Source organism: Siphateles boraxobius, unplaced genomic scaffold, assembly GCF_051911475.1.
Source record: "Siphateles boraxobius isolate OS27281-9 unplaced genomic scaffold, OSU_SipBor_1 99, whole genome shotgun sequence".
In the NCBI taxonomy this organism is placed as follows: Eukaryota; Metazoa; Chordata; class Actinopteri; order Cypriniformes; family Leuciscidae; genus Siphateles; species Siphateles boraxobius.
This window is the reverse complement of record NW_027509229.1, coordinates 1,112,951-1,128,399: the sequence shown is the minus strand read 5'-3', so window position 1 is coordinate 1,128,399 and position 15,449 is coordinate 1,112,951. Positions and strand designations below refer to the sequence as shown.

General features: G+C 39.5%; 1 long non-coding RNA gene across 1 annotated transcript; it reads left to right on the top strand.

Moving 5' to 3' along the window:
* The first annotated feature begins 13,880 nt into the window (after positions 1 to 13,880).
* On the top strand, positions 13,881 to 15,239 carry LOC143733396 (uncharacterized). Its single transcript, XR_013201343.1, has 3 exons — positions 13,881 to 13,960; positions 14,664 to 14,730; positions 14,816 to 15,239. It is a non-coding gene; the product is annotated as an uncharacterized LOC143733396 (long non-coding RNA).
* Positions 15,240 to 15,449: the final 210 nt, after the last annotated feature.

Genomic DNA, 15,449 nt, shown 5'->3' with positions numbered 1-15,449 from the left:
CCTTACCCAAAACCAATCGTCCCAAGAAAGCATGGCCGTCATCTCCGAATCAGACTCAGGCACAGCCGTATGCACACCGGAAGGTGGCAGCTGTGACGAGCCCTCACTTCCAGAAGACTCAAGCCCACCTAGTGATGCTGCAACAGACATGGCATCTTCCTCTGTAGCTTCAACTGAAACACGCGGGCCACCAGAGGGTAGACTCGCGGGAATCAGCAGTTCACTAGCGGGCACCGTCATTGAAGAGGGGGGCTGGGGTCACGGACACATAGTCGGCGCCTTGTTCCAGACCGTAACCCTCAGGTCACCCTGGCCTATGAAGAACTATGTTCCTTTTTAGAAAAAAAATGGTATCTGCAAGGATTTTCAGTCAGGATTTAGACCGTACCATAGTACTGAGACAGCTCTCATTAGAGTAACATTTGCTCTTATCATCCGATCGTGGTTGTATCTCTCTATCAATGTTACTCGATCTTAATGCTGCATTTGATACTATTGACCACAACATTCTTTTTTAATAGACTTGAAAATTATGTTGGCATTAGTGGAATTGCACTAGCATGGTTTAAATCATACTTAGCTGACCGTTATCCATTTGTTGCAGTAAATGAATAGATGTCTTATCGGTCAAAAGTTCAGGATGGCGTACCACAAGGCTCAGTACTAGGACCATTGCTGTCCACTCTGCACATGCTACCCATAGGAGATATCATTAGGAAGAATGGCATTAGTTTTCACTGTTATGCTGATGATACTCAGCTCTATATTTCTTCACGCCCTGACGAAATTTACCAATCCACAAAATTAACGGAATGCATAGCTGACATAAAAAACTGGATGACTAGTAATTTCCTACTACTTAATTCTGAAAAAACAGACATTCTAATTATTGGACAAAAAACCTCCTCACATAATACCTTAGAATACTGTCTAACACTTGATGACTGATCTGTCAAGTCCACGTCGTCGGTTAGGAACCTGGGTGTGCACGAAGTGGCCTAATTGGTTTGCAGTCCTGAGCCGCCTCGCCATAGGCTCGTGCAGTTGCTGCAGCACAGCCAATGACCACGCTAGACGCTCAGCTATATGTCTGCTGTGCAGCTGCACTGCGTTTTAAAAATTTGGCTTCAATATTCTCGAGAAAAGGAGTTTTCCCATAGCGTAAGCTACTTACGCAATACTCGTTCCCTCTTCTCAGGGAATCGAGGTTACGTTAGTAACCGAGTCGATTTTCTATTCATAATCCTACTAACTGGTCTATAAAAAATAATTCATTCATGTTATTGCTGTCAGGTTGTGTGCAGGTAGCTGAAGACGAGGATGCAGGAACTTCAAAGTAGTTGATTTATTTACAAAATTTAACTTTCTGGAACATACAGGAACAAAAGAACAAAACTCCAGGACTTCAGTGAAAACAACCATACATTGACGACGACCAAAAAACACTGAGGGAAAACACAGGGCTTAAAAGAACTGGGACTAATGGGATAATTAACTGAACACAGGTGAGGAAACTGAACACAAACGAGGAGCGGGAAAAACTAACAGGACTAAACCAAAATCACAAAGACAGGGGGAAACAAGATCACAGAACATAACTAAACACATAGAAAACGTGACAGAACCTCCCCCTCCCCGAAGGCGCGTCCTCGTGCCGTATAACATCCAAAAGGGTGGGAGGGTGGGCGCCCTGGAGGCTGACGAGGGCATGGTGGTGCAGGGACGGGAAGCCTCCAGGGCGGAGCTGGTAGCTTGGGGAACCGGGCTGGAACAGGCTGTGGACGTGGCCATGGCGGAGCAGGCTGTGGGCGTGGCCAGGGCGGAGCAGGCTGTGGGCGTGGCCACGACGGAGCAAGCTGTGGGCGTGACCAGGGCGGAGGGACCCTCGGGCGTCCAGGGCGGAGCTGTGGGACCCTCTGGCGTCCAGGGCGGAGCTGTGGAACCCCTGGGGCGTCCAGGGCGTAGCTGTGGGACCCTCGGGCGTCCAGGGCGGAGCTGTGGGACCCTCGGGCGTCCAGGGCGGAGCTGTGGGACCCTCGGGCGTCCATGGCGGTGAGGACCCTTCGGGCGGCCATGGTGGAGATGTTTTTTCAGGTGGCCATGGTGGTACTGGGAACCTCGTCAGAGAGACCTCCGCAGTCCCCCTAGCAGGTAAACTGCGCCCCCCCAAAATTTGAATGGGGAAATTGACAGGAAAGGAGGGGTCCGGGGGCAAAGAGGGTCTTGAACTAAGCGGGATCAGTGGCGAAGGAAACTCTGGGCTGGACAGGACTGGCGCAGGATCAGTGGGGTCTGGTGCAGGATCAGTGGGCTCTGGTGCATCTGGTGCAGGATCAGTGGGTTCTGGTGCAGGATCAGTGGGCTCTTGCGCAGGATCAATGGTCTCTGGCGCAGGATCAACGGGCTCTGGCGCAGGATCAACGGGCTCTGGCGCAGGATCAACGGGCTGTGGCGCAGGATCAACGGGCTCTGGCGCAGGATCAGCGGCTACTAGAACAGTTCTCAGGAACGGGAACAGACACCGGCTCAGGAACGGGAAAAGACACCGGCTCAGGAACGGGAACAGACACCGGCCCAGAAACGGGAACAGACACCGGCTCAGGCTCAGTAGCCACTAGAACAGTAGCGGCCACAAGGACAGACACAAAAACAGAAACAAACATTGGCTCAGGAACATCAGACACTGGCTCCGGCTCAGGAACAGCAGACATTGGCTCTTGCTCGAAGACTGGCTCTGGCTCTTGCTCGAAGACTGGTTCTGGCTCTTGCTCGAAGACTGGCTCTGGCTCTTGCTCGAAGGCTGGCTCTGGCTCTTGCTCGAAGACTGGCTCTGGCTCTTGCTCGAAGACTGGCTCTGGCTTGCGGGCAGGCGACGGGCTCAGGCGCTGGCGTGCAGGCGATGGGCTCAGGCGGTGGTGGGCAGGCGATGGGCTCAGGCGCTGGTGGGCAGGCTATGGGCTCAGGCGCTGGCGGGCAGGCGATGGGCTCAGGCACTGGTGGGCAGGCGATGGGCTCAGGTGCTGGCGGGCAGGCGATGGGCTCAGGGCATACCGGACTTGGAACTGGCTGGAGTGGGAGATCCTCCACGAGATAGTCAGATCCACACGCCCACAGTGTGTGATCCACAAACTCCAGGAAGGACATATTTAGGTCACTTATAAGTAGTATCTTGGCTAGTGGGTCCTTTAATCCTCCCCAGAAACTTTGTGTTAATATTTCTTCCTCCAACGACATCATACAGCTCCAGGTAAAGCCCTGCATACTCCTCAAGAGAGCGCTCATTTTGAAAGAGGATAGGTGTGTTAATGGGGTTCACCTTTTTCTTCTTTCCTCTTCTTCCCTTGTTCATCTTTGGGTTTTTTTTTTGTTTGTTTTTTGTAATGGTTGGTCGTTCTGTCAGGTTGTGTGCAGGTAGCTGAAGACGAGGATGCAGGAACTTCAAAGTAGTTGATTTATTTACAAAATTTAACTTTCTGGAACATACAGGAACAAAAGAACAAAACTCCAGGACTTCAGTGAAAACAACCATACATTGACGACGACCAACAAACACTAAGGGAAAACACAGGGCTTAGAACTGGGACTAATGGGATAATTAACTGAACACAGGTGAAGAAACTGAACACAAACGAGGAGCGGGAAAAACTAACAGGACTAAACCAAAATCACAAAGACAGGGGGAAACAAGATCACAGAACATAACTAAACACATAGAAAACGTGAAAATTGCATGTGAATAAATATTTGTATAACTATAGGGCTATGTGAAATATATTTAATTTTTTGATATTGACAATTATCGTCTGGAAACAGACTGTTAAAATCGACACCGCGATACTTGCAAGACATCGTCGATATACGTCGATAATATCGTCATATCGCCCAGCCCTAAAGTACAGTACTTTTACTTAAATAATATTTTAAGTAAGTAGTCAGCAAAATGTACTAAACATGAAACTACTCATTATGCAAAATGGCACTATATAAAGTGTTATAATTATTTAAATTATTGAAATATTGGTTGATGTTGTAACGTAGCATTAAAGGCAGAATGAGCTTTAACACTGTGTCTACACCGGACGTGGGCGTTATTGCATGCGCAGACAGCTGGTTACCCTGGACGCGGCACAGTGGCCGTAACAAAGCAGAACGAGGCATCAGTTTACTGTCGGAGATTTGTCGCTCACGTCGCGCCGCCTCCAGTGTGAACATCATCACTGATTATAATGGGTTCAACTGTCTTTTGTCGCATCGCGCTGCTCGGATCCATTGTCTTGTTCAGGCAGCAGCAGTCAAGCGGTTTCTTAAAGGTAAGTTGCTTATTAGTTAGCAGTGCGGTGGTGGCTTGAGTCTGTTGAATGGTGATTTAACGCTACGTTGTCACCAGATGAGACACTATAAAGTAAATAAACAATGTCCCCGTCTTATTTTTACAACGAGCTTATCATACTCGTTTGCTACATTAGCTAGCTAGCCATGTTTCATACCTTTTCAGTTGAGTGGAAGCTAATGTGTGCGCGCATCTTACACCGTGTCTGAAGAGTCCTCATTACTGAAGTGAAAGGGTTGGCTGGTGTCACCACAGTGACCTGGGTCGCTAGTAGCAAATAATGGAGCGCGCTCTGCTGGACAAACTACGTAGTTACACAATTTACAAGCATTTTATCTGCGTTATATGTTCTGTAAAAAAATACTTCATATCGGCGGCATATCTGCGTCATATGTCACGTGTCTAGTATCTGTAAAACCGCATTTTTCCATCTTAAAAATATATCTAAACGACGTCATATGCTCTCAATGTCAAATGCAGAACAATTAGTTCATGTGTTCATGACATCAAGGCTCAATTATTGTAATGCTCTACTGGGTTGTTGCCCTGCACACTACAGTTGGTCCAAAATGCAGCCGCTAGAGTTCTTACCAGAACCAGGAAGTATGACCATATTAGCCCGGTTCTGTCAACACTGCATTGGCTCCCTATTAAACATTGTATACATTTTAAAATATTGCTGATTACTTACAAAACACTAAATTGTTTAGCTCCGCAGAACTTGAGCGAGCTCTTAACGCATTACAGTCCTTCACATCTATTGCATTCTCAAAATTCCAGCCAGTTGATACTACCTAGAATATCTAAATCGACTGCTGGCGGTAGATCCTTTTCCTATTCAGCACCAAAACTTTGGAACAGTCTTCCTAACATTGTCCGGGAAGCAGACACAGTCTGTCAATTCAAATCTAGACTAAAAACACATCTCTTTGCCATAGCATACACACAACACTCTATAGACTTCTGTAATTCAATGTTAGGCTGCATAGATTAGGTCAGCCAGAACCGATAACACTTCCCATAAATCCTAATGTACTTGTTACATCATAAGAAGGATGGCGTCTGCGCTAATATTAGTCTCTCTGTTTATCCCGAGGTTTACCGCAGTCCGCCGGATCCAGGCCGTATCCAGATCTGATGAAGGACCAGCGCCTGGACATGACAACAACGCATCCCTGAATTGCCCACTACTCTCTCCCCTGTGAAGGCCTCCTTCCCTTTACCTCTGTGTAGATAAAACGTTGGCTGGATAATTCTGGTTCATGTGGCTACGCGGAAGCGATAAACAATTCTGTATTATACATTTTTCAAGGCTTGTACATTGGAACCTATTTCATAGTTTGCGTTCTCGAGCCACCAGGCACTGTTTTGTGCAAATGAGCGGCCGGAGCGCGTTAAGGGTTTTCTGTTAGAACGGTGTCGTGTTAGCGGTCCCTAAGTTAATAACTAATGATCGTTGCGACGGAAGTGAATCAATCAAAACTAACTTTAGCTGGACAATAACTTTATTCTAGAGCTGCTGTAAAGCCAAAACAATCTCTGTTACTTGAACTTCCTATTATGACTGTAAAGCTGCTTTGAAACAATCTAAAGTTAGATTCTTAGAATCTGGTTAGAACTCTATCTGCTGCGTTTTGGACCAGCTGTAGTTTGTTTATTATGCATGCGAATAGATTTCTTGAATAAATGTCTCAATTTCAGTAGGCCTATAGATAACATTTATGATATGGCTTTAAAGCAATATTTTATAAAGTTGTAGGCTATAAATAAACGTTGCATGACTTGACTTGATGCTGACAAATTACAGAGCTGATGCAAACATATCCACATCACTATGATCAGATGCTTTTCTAACTGCTGTTTTCTCACTGCTGTTATTTTTGTTGTGTTTATTTTGTTATTGAGAGGAAAGCATGCAGCACATGTTTACATATTCATCTAAACGGCGCTCTTATCTGTGTGGACTCGAGATGTTCACTAACAGTATAGTGCTGCAAAGGTATTTTAAACTTCTTTTTTATCAATAAACAAAACACAAAAAAGAACTTCGCTGTTAGTATATCACAAAATCAATATTTGCAAAGTGACACAGTTTCTCCACACTCCCTTTCATTTTCTTCTTATTCGTAATTAACTTTGAGGTTTACTGTGGATTTAGGTTATGTAGGCTATAAGGTTTGCATTTCATTAAAACAATATTTGAACTCCATAACCTTAGACCTATTGCTTATTTTACATATTTACCAGCATTTCACTAAGAGCATTCTGGGCTGCCCTGAGCGGACTGAGTGAAATATTACCGCTCACATGCTCTCATGTGATTACTTTAAGTATCTATTTATCTATTACTTTAAGTAATAGGTAGTTCCATGATCTCACTCACAAATCATTAGGAAGATAAGTTTTGTCAACCTAGTCACTGGATTGTGTAAGATGTCAAGTACATACATGCATACAGTTGCACATACATCAGCACATGTGAATCTACAAAAAAAACACAATATTCATAGACTTTGAAAGATACATGCATCCTCACGCACCGAACACACTCACACACCCACATATGATAAGGACGTTTAGGACAGGTCATCACTGGAGGCACAGTGAATCAGAGCTGTGATGTAGTAAGATGCGTTCTCTTCTTGTCTGTCAGTGTGTTTTACATCTTCACTCACTGATGGGGGGATGACAGTGCTCGGACCACCCATCCTCCATCCCGCTGACGTCAGCCTGAGTCAGGGAACAAACCAACAGTCTCTCCTCATGGATGAAAGCTACACACATATGGAAATAAAATATTCTAGAACTATTTGTATTGGTTTTGCTCTTATTGTTAATTATGATTTGAAATTAATTATGTTTCTGCCCTTCATGAATACATTGTTTAAATGAATACATTGTTAGCTAACTGTGTGATTTGTATATGTACATTTCTGAAATACATAACTTAGACAGCCATCTCTGATAACAGATCATTCTAAACTGTAATGTAGACATGCATTTTCTGTAAAGCTGCTTTGAAACAATATGTATTGTGAAAAGCGCTATACAAATAAATGTGAATTGAATTGAATTGAAACCTATTTTGTGTCTATTATGTACAAATAGATATGAGCTCTTGAAAGTTTAGTTTAAGTATATGAGGTGAAATTAGAAATCTTACCTCTCTCCTTCTTCCAGCAATTCTTTCGGTATCCCTCCTCTACCTCAACTCCACCTTCACATCTAATTATTATTACATTTTTTCAAGTCCAGGTCTTTATTTTGAACTTGGGTCAACTCAAATCTCAAGCTTGAGTCCTCCATGATGGAGCAAAATATGGACAGTGAGCAAAATATGTGTACAGTATTTTATTTTTTACATTTGATTATTCAATTTCTAAAGTATTTCTTAAGAGATGTTAAATGAACCTAGGCAGTAGTCAAGTCACCTTTATTTATATAGCGCTTTTTACAATACAGATTGTTTCAAAGCAACTTTTACAGAGATAACAGGAAAATAATGTTGTAATAATATTGTTATATATAAAATTAAATTTCCCCAACTGAGCAAGCGAAAAGGCGACAGTGGCAAGGAACCAAAACTCCATCAAACAGATGCAAAACTGATTTAAAAAACTGATTTAGCAAAAACTCTGATTTAGCAAAATCTCTGAACAAAATCTCTGATTTTCAAACCGATGCTGTTCATCTGTTTGAAGACCGGAGTCATCACGTGCATATGGAGACGAGTTTGTTGAGGATCAGTGCCGATGACTGTCATGTCGATGAGGGAGAGTCTAGATGACACAATCTCTGCTGACACTTCAGGAATGCGTTGTGGTCGTGTCCAGACGCAGGTCCACCATCTGATCTGGATACGGCCCGGGTCCGGCTGATAACAGTAAACCTCAGAATAAACAAAAAGACTAAAATTAGCATAGATGCCATTCTTCTTATGATGTAGTGAGTACATCAGGTGTTATAGGATGTGTTCCCGGTTCCGGCTGATCTAATTTATGCAGCCAAATACTCATTTAACTGATTTGAATAATAGAAATGTTTAGTATTCTATGTGTATGCAGGTTAAAGAGATGTGTTTTTAATCTAGATTTGAACTGAAAGACTTTGTCTGCTTTCCGGACAATGTTAGGACGACTCTTCCAGAGTTTTGGTGCTAAATAGGAAAAGGATCTACCGCCAGCAGTCGATTTTGATATTCTAGGTATTATCAACTGGCCGGAGTTTTGAGATCGCGATAGACGTGAAGGACTATAATGCGTTAAGAGCTCGCTCAAGTACTGGGGAGCTAAACCATTTTTTTAAGCAATTAATACCATTACCATTTTGGTTACCATTACCATTAATGGTACCAAAAAACATTAATAAGCAATATTTTAAAATGTATACGATGTTTAATAGGGAGCCAATGCAGTGTTGACAGAACCGGGCTAATATGGTCATACTTCCTGGTTCTGCGACGCATGCGCGAGAACTGAGAAGAGGACGTTCTTCTTCTAATACTTCTTGTTCAGTTCTCGCGCATGCGTCGTGGAAATCTCTTGAACTCTCGTCTCAGGCCCACAAGGAAGAAAAGGAGTAGTCGAATAAAGTCGTTATTTATGTTTTTTTTTCCGGAAAAAAAGTATTCTCGTCGCTTGATAAACTTATAGTTGAGCCACTGTAGGCACATGGAATATTTAAACATGTTCTTTAATGACTTTCTGGGCCGTCAAGTTTCATTCCCTCTGGCAGCCTATGTAGCAGTGATCCAGCTCTCAGATTTAATCAAAAATATCTTCATTTGTGTTCCGAAGATGAACGAAGGTCTTACGGGGTTGTTACAGCATGGGGGTGAGTAATTAATGACTTAATTTTCATTTTTGGGTGAACTAACCCTTTAATGTAGGGATTAACCTTTGACCTATCGATCGATCAAGTTGACAGTTGTCTTTACCCTATTGACCTTTGTATGATATATGAAGTTGCCAGTTGTCTTTGCCAGTTGTCTTTGCCCCATTGATTTTGACCTATTGACCCCGGGGGGAAATAACTTCTTGGTGTGGGAAATCCCCTCCGTGTCGGGGTGAGAAAATAATTTTTCTAATGTTGCATATAGATTAGAATAGATTAGAATTACAAAAGTAAAATCATCTTACCGTTTCACTATGGTGAAGAATTGGATTAAAGTTGACAGTCTCCGCACTGTGTGTGTGCGTCTGTCTGTGAGTGTGTGCGTGTCATCCGATATCCTGGCATTCCTGAGCACGCTATATAAATGGGGATAGTGGAAAAAGTTTTTCTAATAATGCTACATATCTCACACTAGAGTTGAAAAACATTGATCTTTTAAAATGGTTATAAAATGTAAATTTAGTAATTTACAAATATTTTTCATACTAACTAAAGTAGATTTGAAAAACATTCATTCCTTTAAAATAAATATCTTACTGATCCAAGTATTTAAAAAATAAAATAATCTCACCGTTTCACTATGGTGAAAAAAGCCCCCATGTGCGTTTCTCTCACACCCCTTGCATTTTGACAGTCTTTGAGCTAAATGTGTGTCTGTGTGACACCCGATATCCTGGCATTCCTGGGTATGCTATATAAATGGGTATAGTGAGAAAAATATATTTTTTCTAATAATGCCAAATATCTTACACTAAAGTTGAAAAACATGTAGCCTACATTTAGAAATATAATATTTTTCATACTAACTAAAGTTGAAAAATCATACTGTTCTTTAAAAGTATATAAATGAAATGTACATTTAGTCATTCACAAATATCTTACACTAAAGTTGAAACACATTCTATTCTTTAAAAGTATAGAAAATATTTTTTTCAAAATAAAAATCATCCTCCATGTTTTAGAGATACATACAGGTTATGAATGGGTTTACAAAAATAAAATCATCTTACTGTTTCAGAGAATTGGGTTAAAGTTGAAAAGTTCCCCGAGTGATTCCCTCTCACACCCCTTGCATTTTGACAGTCTTTGAGTTAAATGTGTGTCTGTGTGACACCCGATATCCTGGCATTCCTGAGCACGCTATATATATGGGTATAGTGAGAAAAAAGAGATTGTTTCTAATAATTTCACATATTTTACACTAGAGTTGAAAAACATTGATCTTTAAAATGGTTATAAAATGTACATTTAGTAATTTACAAATATTTTTTCATACTAACTAAAGTTGAAGTACATTGATCTTTTAAAAGTGTATCAAATATCTTTTCAAAACAAAAATAAAATCATCTTACATTTTAGAGAGTTGAAGAAGTAAATCCCAACACATCATTGTCAATATAACGTGTGAATGTATTTACAAAAATATCCTCGAGTGTTTTTCTCCCACACCGGTCATTTTGACACTCTGTGATTCAGAGTGGAGGAGGAATGTGTGTGTGTGTGTGTGTGTGTGTGTGTGTGTGTGTGTGTGTGTGTGTGTGTGTGTGTGTGTGTGTGTGTGTGTGAGTGTGTGTGTGTGTGTGTGTGTGTGTGTGTGTGCGTGCGTGCGTGCGTGCGTGCGCGCGCGTGCGTGCGTGTGTGCGTGTGCGCGTGCGCGTGCGTGTGCGTGCGCGTGCGCGTGCGCGTGCGCGTGCGTGTGTGTGTGTGTGTGTGCGTGTGTGTGTGTGTGTGTGTGTGCGTGTGCGTGTGTGTGTGTGTGTGTCAGGCCAGCAGCAGTATGAGACGTTGAGGATGTTTTGTTAGTATTAATCTTAAAAGTTAATCTTAAAAGTTTAAAAATAAAAGATAATTTAAAATCAATTCAATTAATTATTTAAAGTCTTAATAAAAACGTTTTAATACAGTCGAATCTTCTATTTATCTTTTAGAAGATTACTGTAATGATTTTGTTTAACGGAGACCTAAAGTATAATGTTTATTAATTTAGTCATAGCCATAATGATTTTTGTACTGTAACAGCATATTCTATCCCGTACACCTAAACACGACCATCACAGAAAAAGGCATTTTTACATTTTCCAAAAAAAATAAATAAAATAAATAAATAATTTAATATAATTTCTAAGCTGTTTTGCACTCATACTAACTCAGTTCCATAAATTAACTAATCTCTATATTTAAATTAAATGATTATAAATAAAGTATATAACTCAATGAATATTAACAAGTATGTTACTAAAATGAATTCAAACTATTTAAACATAGTTTTAGCTAAATTAATTTATATATAAATACAAAAGTATATAAATACAAAAAACCTTACATTTCCACAGTGCTGAAGATGTAGTTCTTTATGCAATGATAAAAACAGTCCAAAGTCATAAACAAAATTGTATTCCTTTTTTATTCCTTCAGTGATAAACTACAGGGTGAAATGAATGCATGACCCCCTCACAGAGACGAGAGGAGTTACAGGACAGATGAGCCTCTGGGATGTGCCAATGTCATAGCATATGTAAAGTTAGTCTGCTTTCCAGAGTTTTATTCATACTAAATTCATTTGAAATATTAAAAGTTTAAATTAGATCTTTTAAAATTAAAAGACTGTTTAAATCAAAGCTTTAACGTTTTTTTAAAGTCGTATCTTCTATTTATCTTCTTAGAAGACTTCTGTATGATATAAATGATTTTACATAAATTTAACCTAAGGTATTATTTTTACTAAAGCGTCTGTTCAAAAAATAAAGCAAAAACTGTACTTTGGTATCTTAGACAAAAATATTTCAAACAGTATTTTTTGTCCATGCCGCATGAAACATGTTGTCAAAGTTTGTCACAATGTTTTTTTTGTAGTTGTTGTTTTTGTTTTTAAGAAATCCCAGGACTCTACATTGCTCTTATTTAGATTACGTTGTATCATTTAGAAAACCACCGTACATTTTCAGAGACGCGATGTACCTTTTTTGGTCCATCACACAGCATATTTAATTTTACTCATCTTAATTCAAAGCATGATCTTACTTTTTCTACGGTAGCTATGATCTATTGCACGTATAAGGTGTATATCATTTTTTACTTTTCTTGTATCTCCCGAACTATCCTTAATCAGTGTGGAAACATACAGGCTGAACCCCTTTACTGAGAATATACTATCGGTTATCTACTCAAAATATATATGTAGAACTTTAAAATGTTAGCATTTGTTGATGCGACAGTTTGTCTGTAGGCTGCATGAACAGACTTTGGGGAGAGCTGATGATACTATATAGTAGGAGACATGCCCTTTGACCTCCTCCATTTTGGAGGCTTACAGCTTAGTCCTTAAGCGGCTACAGTAATTTATTGCCATGTGTAACCTGAAAAAACAAGAGGTGATAAAAAATGTTAACGATGACCTCATGGCTACGGCTGTGAGAGGACTCCATTCCCTACTGAAAGAACATTGTGGACACACAGCTCTGACGTTTTCCAAGAGTATTTTGCCCAGCCTCTTCTTTATAAACAGCCAAGACAAATCATTTCTGGACCAAAAACTTTTGCACCCTCACTCCTCTTACCACCTCATCAAAAGACATGTCTAAAAGTGAGTATTGTCTTTATAATTCATTTATGCTACAGTGTCTTATTTAAAAAGATTGTTTACACATAAGGAAAAGACGGTATAATTCATTAGTGTTTTAAACATGCTATTGCTGTTATAGCATGCTTTGTTGCTCTTACACATTGGTATATGTTCTATATCAAATGTTTTTGACGGCATATACGTTTCAGAAAAAAAAAAAATATATATATATATATATATATATATATATATATATATATATATATATATATATATTTCCCCCCCATCCAATCACATTTTACTGTAGTTGGCCGCTGGGGGGGTTTCCATAAAGGACATTAAAATAAATGTTTTAAATATCATTTAGATTATATTTGTCAGACATGGTTATATCTGAATAGGCCTATTTAATTATTTAATCTGTATTTTATTCCTTTTCAGTTACTTACTTTTTAAATTTCGGTAGGCTACTTTTTAATTCTTCTTTTACTTTGTCTTTGATTTTAACTTTTAGCACTTTGCATGATAAAATTGTTTAAAATGTAAGCTATAAATATGAATGGCACAATGTGATAACCAAAATATATAAAAGTTAAGTCAAAGCTATTTATATAGCCTAGTGTTTTTCACAATACACATTCTCATAATTTAGTTATACATTCTGACGCTGGGCACCGTCCAGCGTCTTATTTCAGATGGTTCAATATTTATGATATTATGCGCCCCTGAATGGAAAAGAACTGTAAACTTCATCATTGTACTGTAATGAGCTGCGTTACTGCCTATAGGATGATTGCATGATTTTTTTCCATTTAAAATAACATGGTCTTTCCTTTTCTCTCTCTCTCTAGAGACGGCAAACACTGCAGGACAACCGGACATCCAAGTAACATGTTAGTGTGGTTTATATTTATTTTTAATGAGAAACATTATAGAGTGCAACAGGCGTTTTCTGGAAGTAAAAACACTTCCGGTAACCAGCGACTGTGAAAAAGGGGGCAGGTACTCTATTGGCTGTATAATGAACAGATGAACTGACAGATATTTTATGTAAACAGGCAAAATCTCTTCATCTGATGGTGGCCATGTGTTTTCGCCTATCATAACTGGTTTAACTCATGGCTCCTCCATTGACATCAACATGACTTCTGCCGAATCAAATGTACCGGCAAATTGTAAGTGTAATAAATCAGTTTTGCCTATGTGATGTATTAAATTAAACTTAATTAAGCAGTCCGAGTTAACTATTTGGGACCATTTTTAAGGAAAGTTACATTCTGATCTAACAGCGTCATGTACAAATTTGTCATGCTCCTGGATTATTTTACTATACTACATTAGCCTTTTATTTACTGCTGATTTTATCAAAGCCACGAATTAACTCAATTCATGGTTCCAATAATAAAATAAATGAACAAGTGACAGATGAACTGAAAGATATTTTATGTAAACAGGCAAAATCTCTGCATATGATGGTGACCATGTGTTTTCACCTATCATAACTGGTTTAACTCATGGCTCCCCCTTTGAGATCAACATGACTTCTGCCAAGTCAAATGTACCGGCAAATTGTAAGTGGGATGCATGAGAAACTATTAAAACAGTTTTTTGTATAAAATTAATGTATAAATGTATAAACAATGTATAAAATTAATCTTAATTAAGCAGTCGGAGTTAACTATTTCGGACCAATTTTAAGGAAAGTTACATTCTGATCTAACAGCGTCATGTACAAATTTGAAATATTTTTGGTACTATTGAATCAGGTTTTGTAGAATAAGCTATGATGAATTTATCTTATCTGGTGTCATGCTCCTGGATTATTCAGAAATGTAACTATAGCCTTTTATTTTACGACACTTATTTATTTTACTACAGATTTTATCAAAGCCAAATACTGTCCAAAAGGGGCGACTGGGAAAGAAGAGAAACGGGTCAATACAAGGTTAGATTCAATCTTTATATTCTTTCCCCATTTTGCCTTCATTTTCCTTTTCCTGTTTTAATTTTTCAATTTTTTATATTCTCAGATCATCAAGGGTTTCTGAAAGCAAACACCAGTCAGTTGGTTGAAAACATGAAGAACATTGATCCAATCATTGACGATCTTGACTTGCACAATGAATCAGTTGCAAATGTGCGAGCAAATCCAACACGCCGGATGAAGATGAGGGAACTGCTGGACTGTGTGATGAAGATGAGGGAACTGCTGGACTGTGTGATGAAGATGAGGGAACTGCTTGACTGTGTGAATTGTGAAAGCATTGCCAAGGACCTGGTCAATGCTTTGTGCAAGCCCATCATCAAAATGTTTTAACATATCGTAAATTTCAATTGTTTGATAAATTATCTAACGATTATACCTAACTATCAACAGTTATATGTGAAACGAGCTCAGTCGCATTAGAGATGGATTCTTGTTTATATTGAACATTGTTATTGAACCGCATGTTTAACAGCTCTAGTGTTCTTAAATTGTTTACCGCGGTTTCATTTTGAACAACACTATCGTAACACTTATCGTATATGGTGTTTTTCTTTACACTTTCCCCCTGGATATCTGGTTCCTACAGTTAGTGGTAATGTTAGTCAACTCTATGTCTTCTCTTTGTTCATATACGACAGTATTCGCACGAATTGGCGTGATTTAATAAAATGACGGTT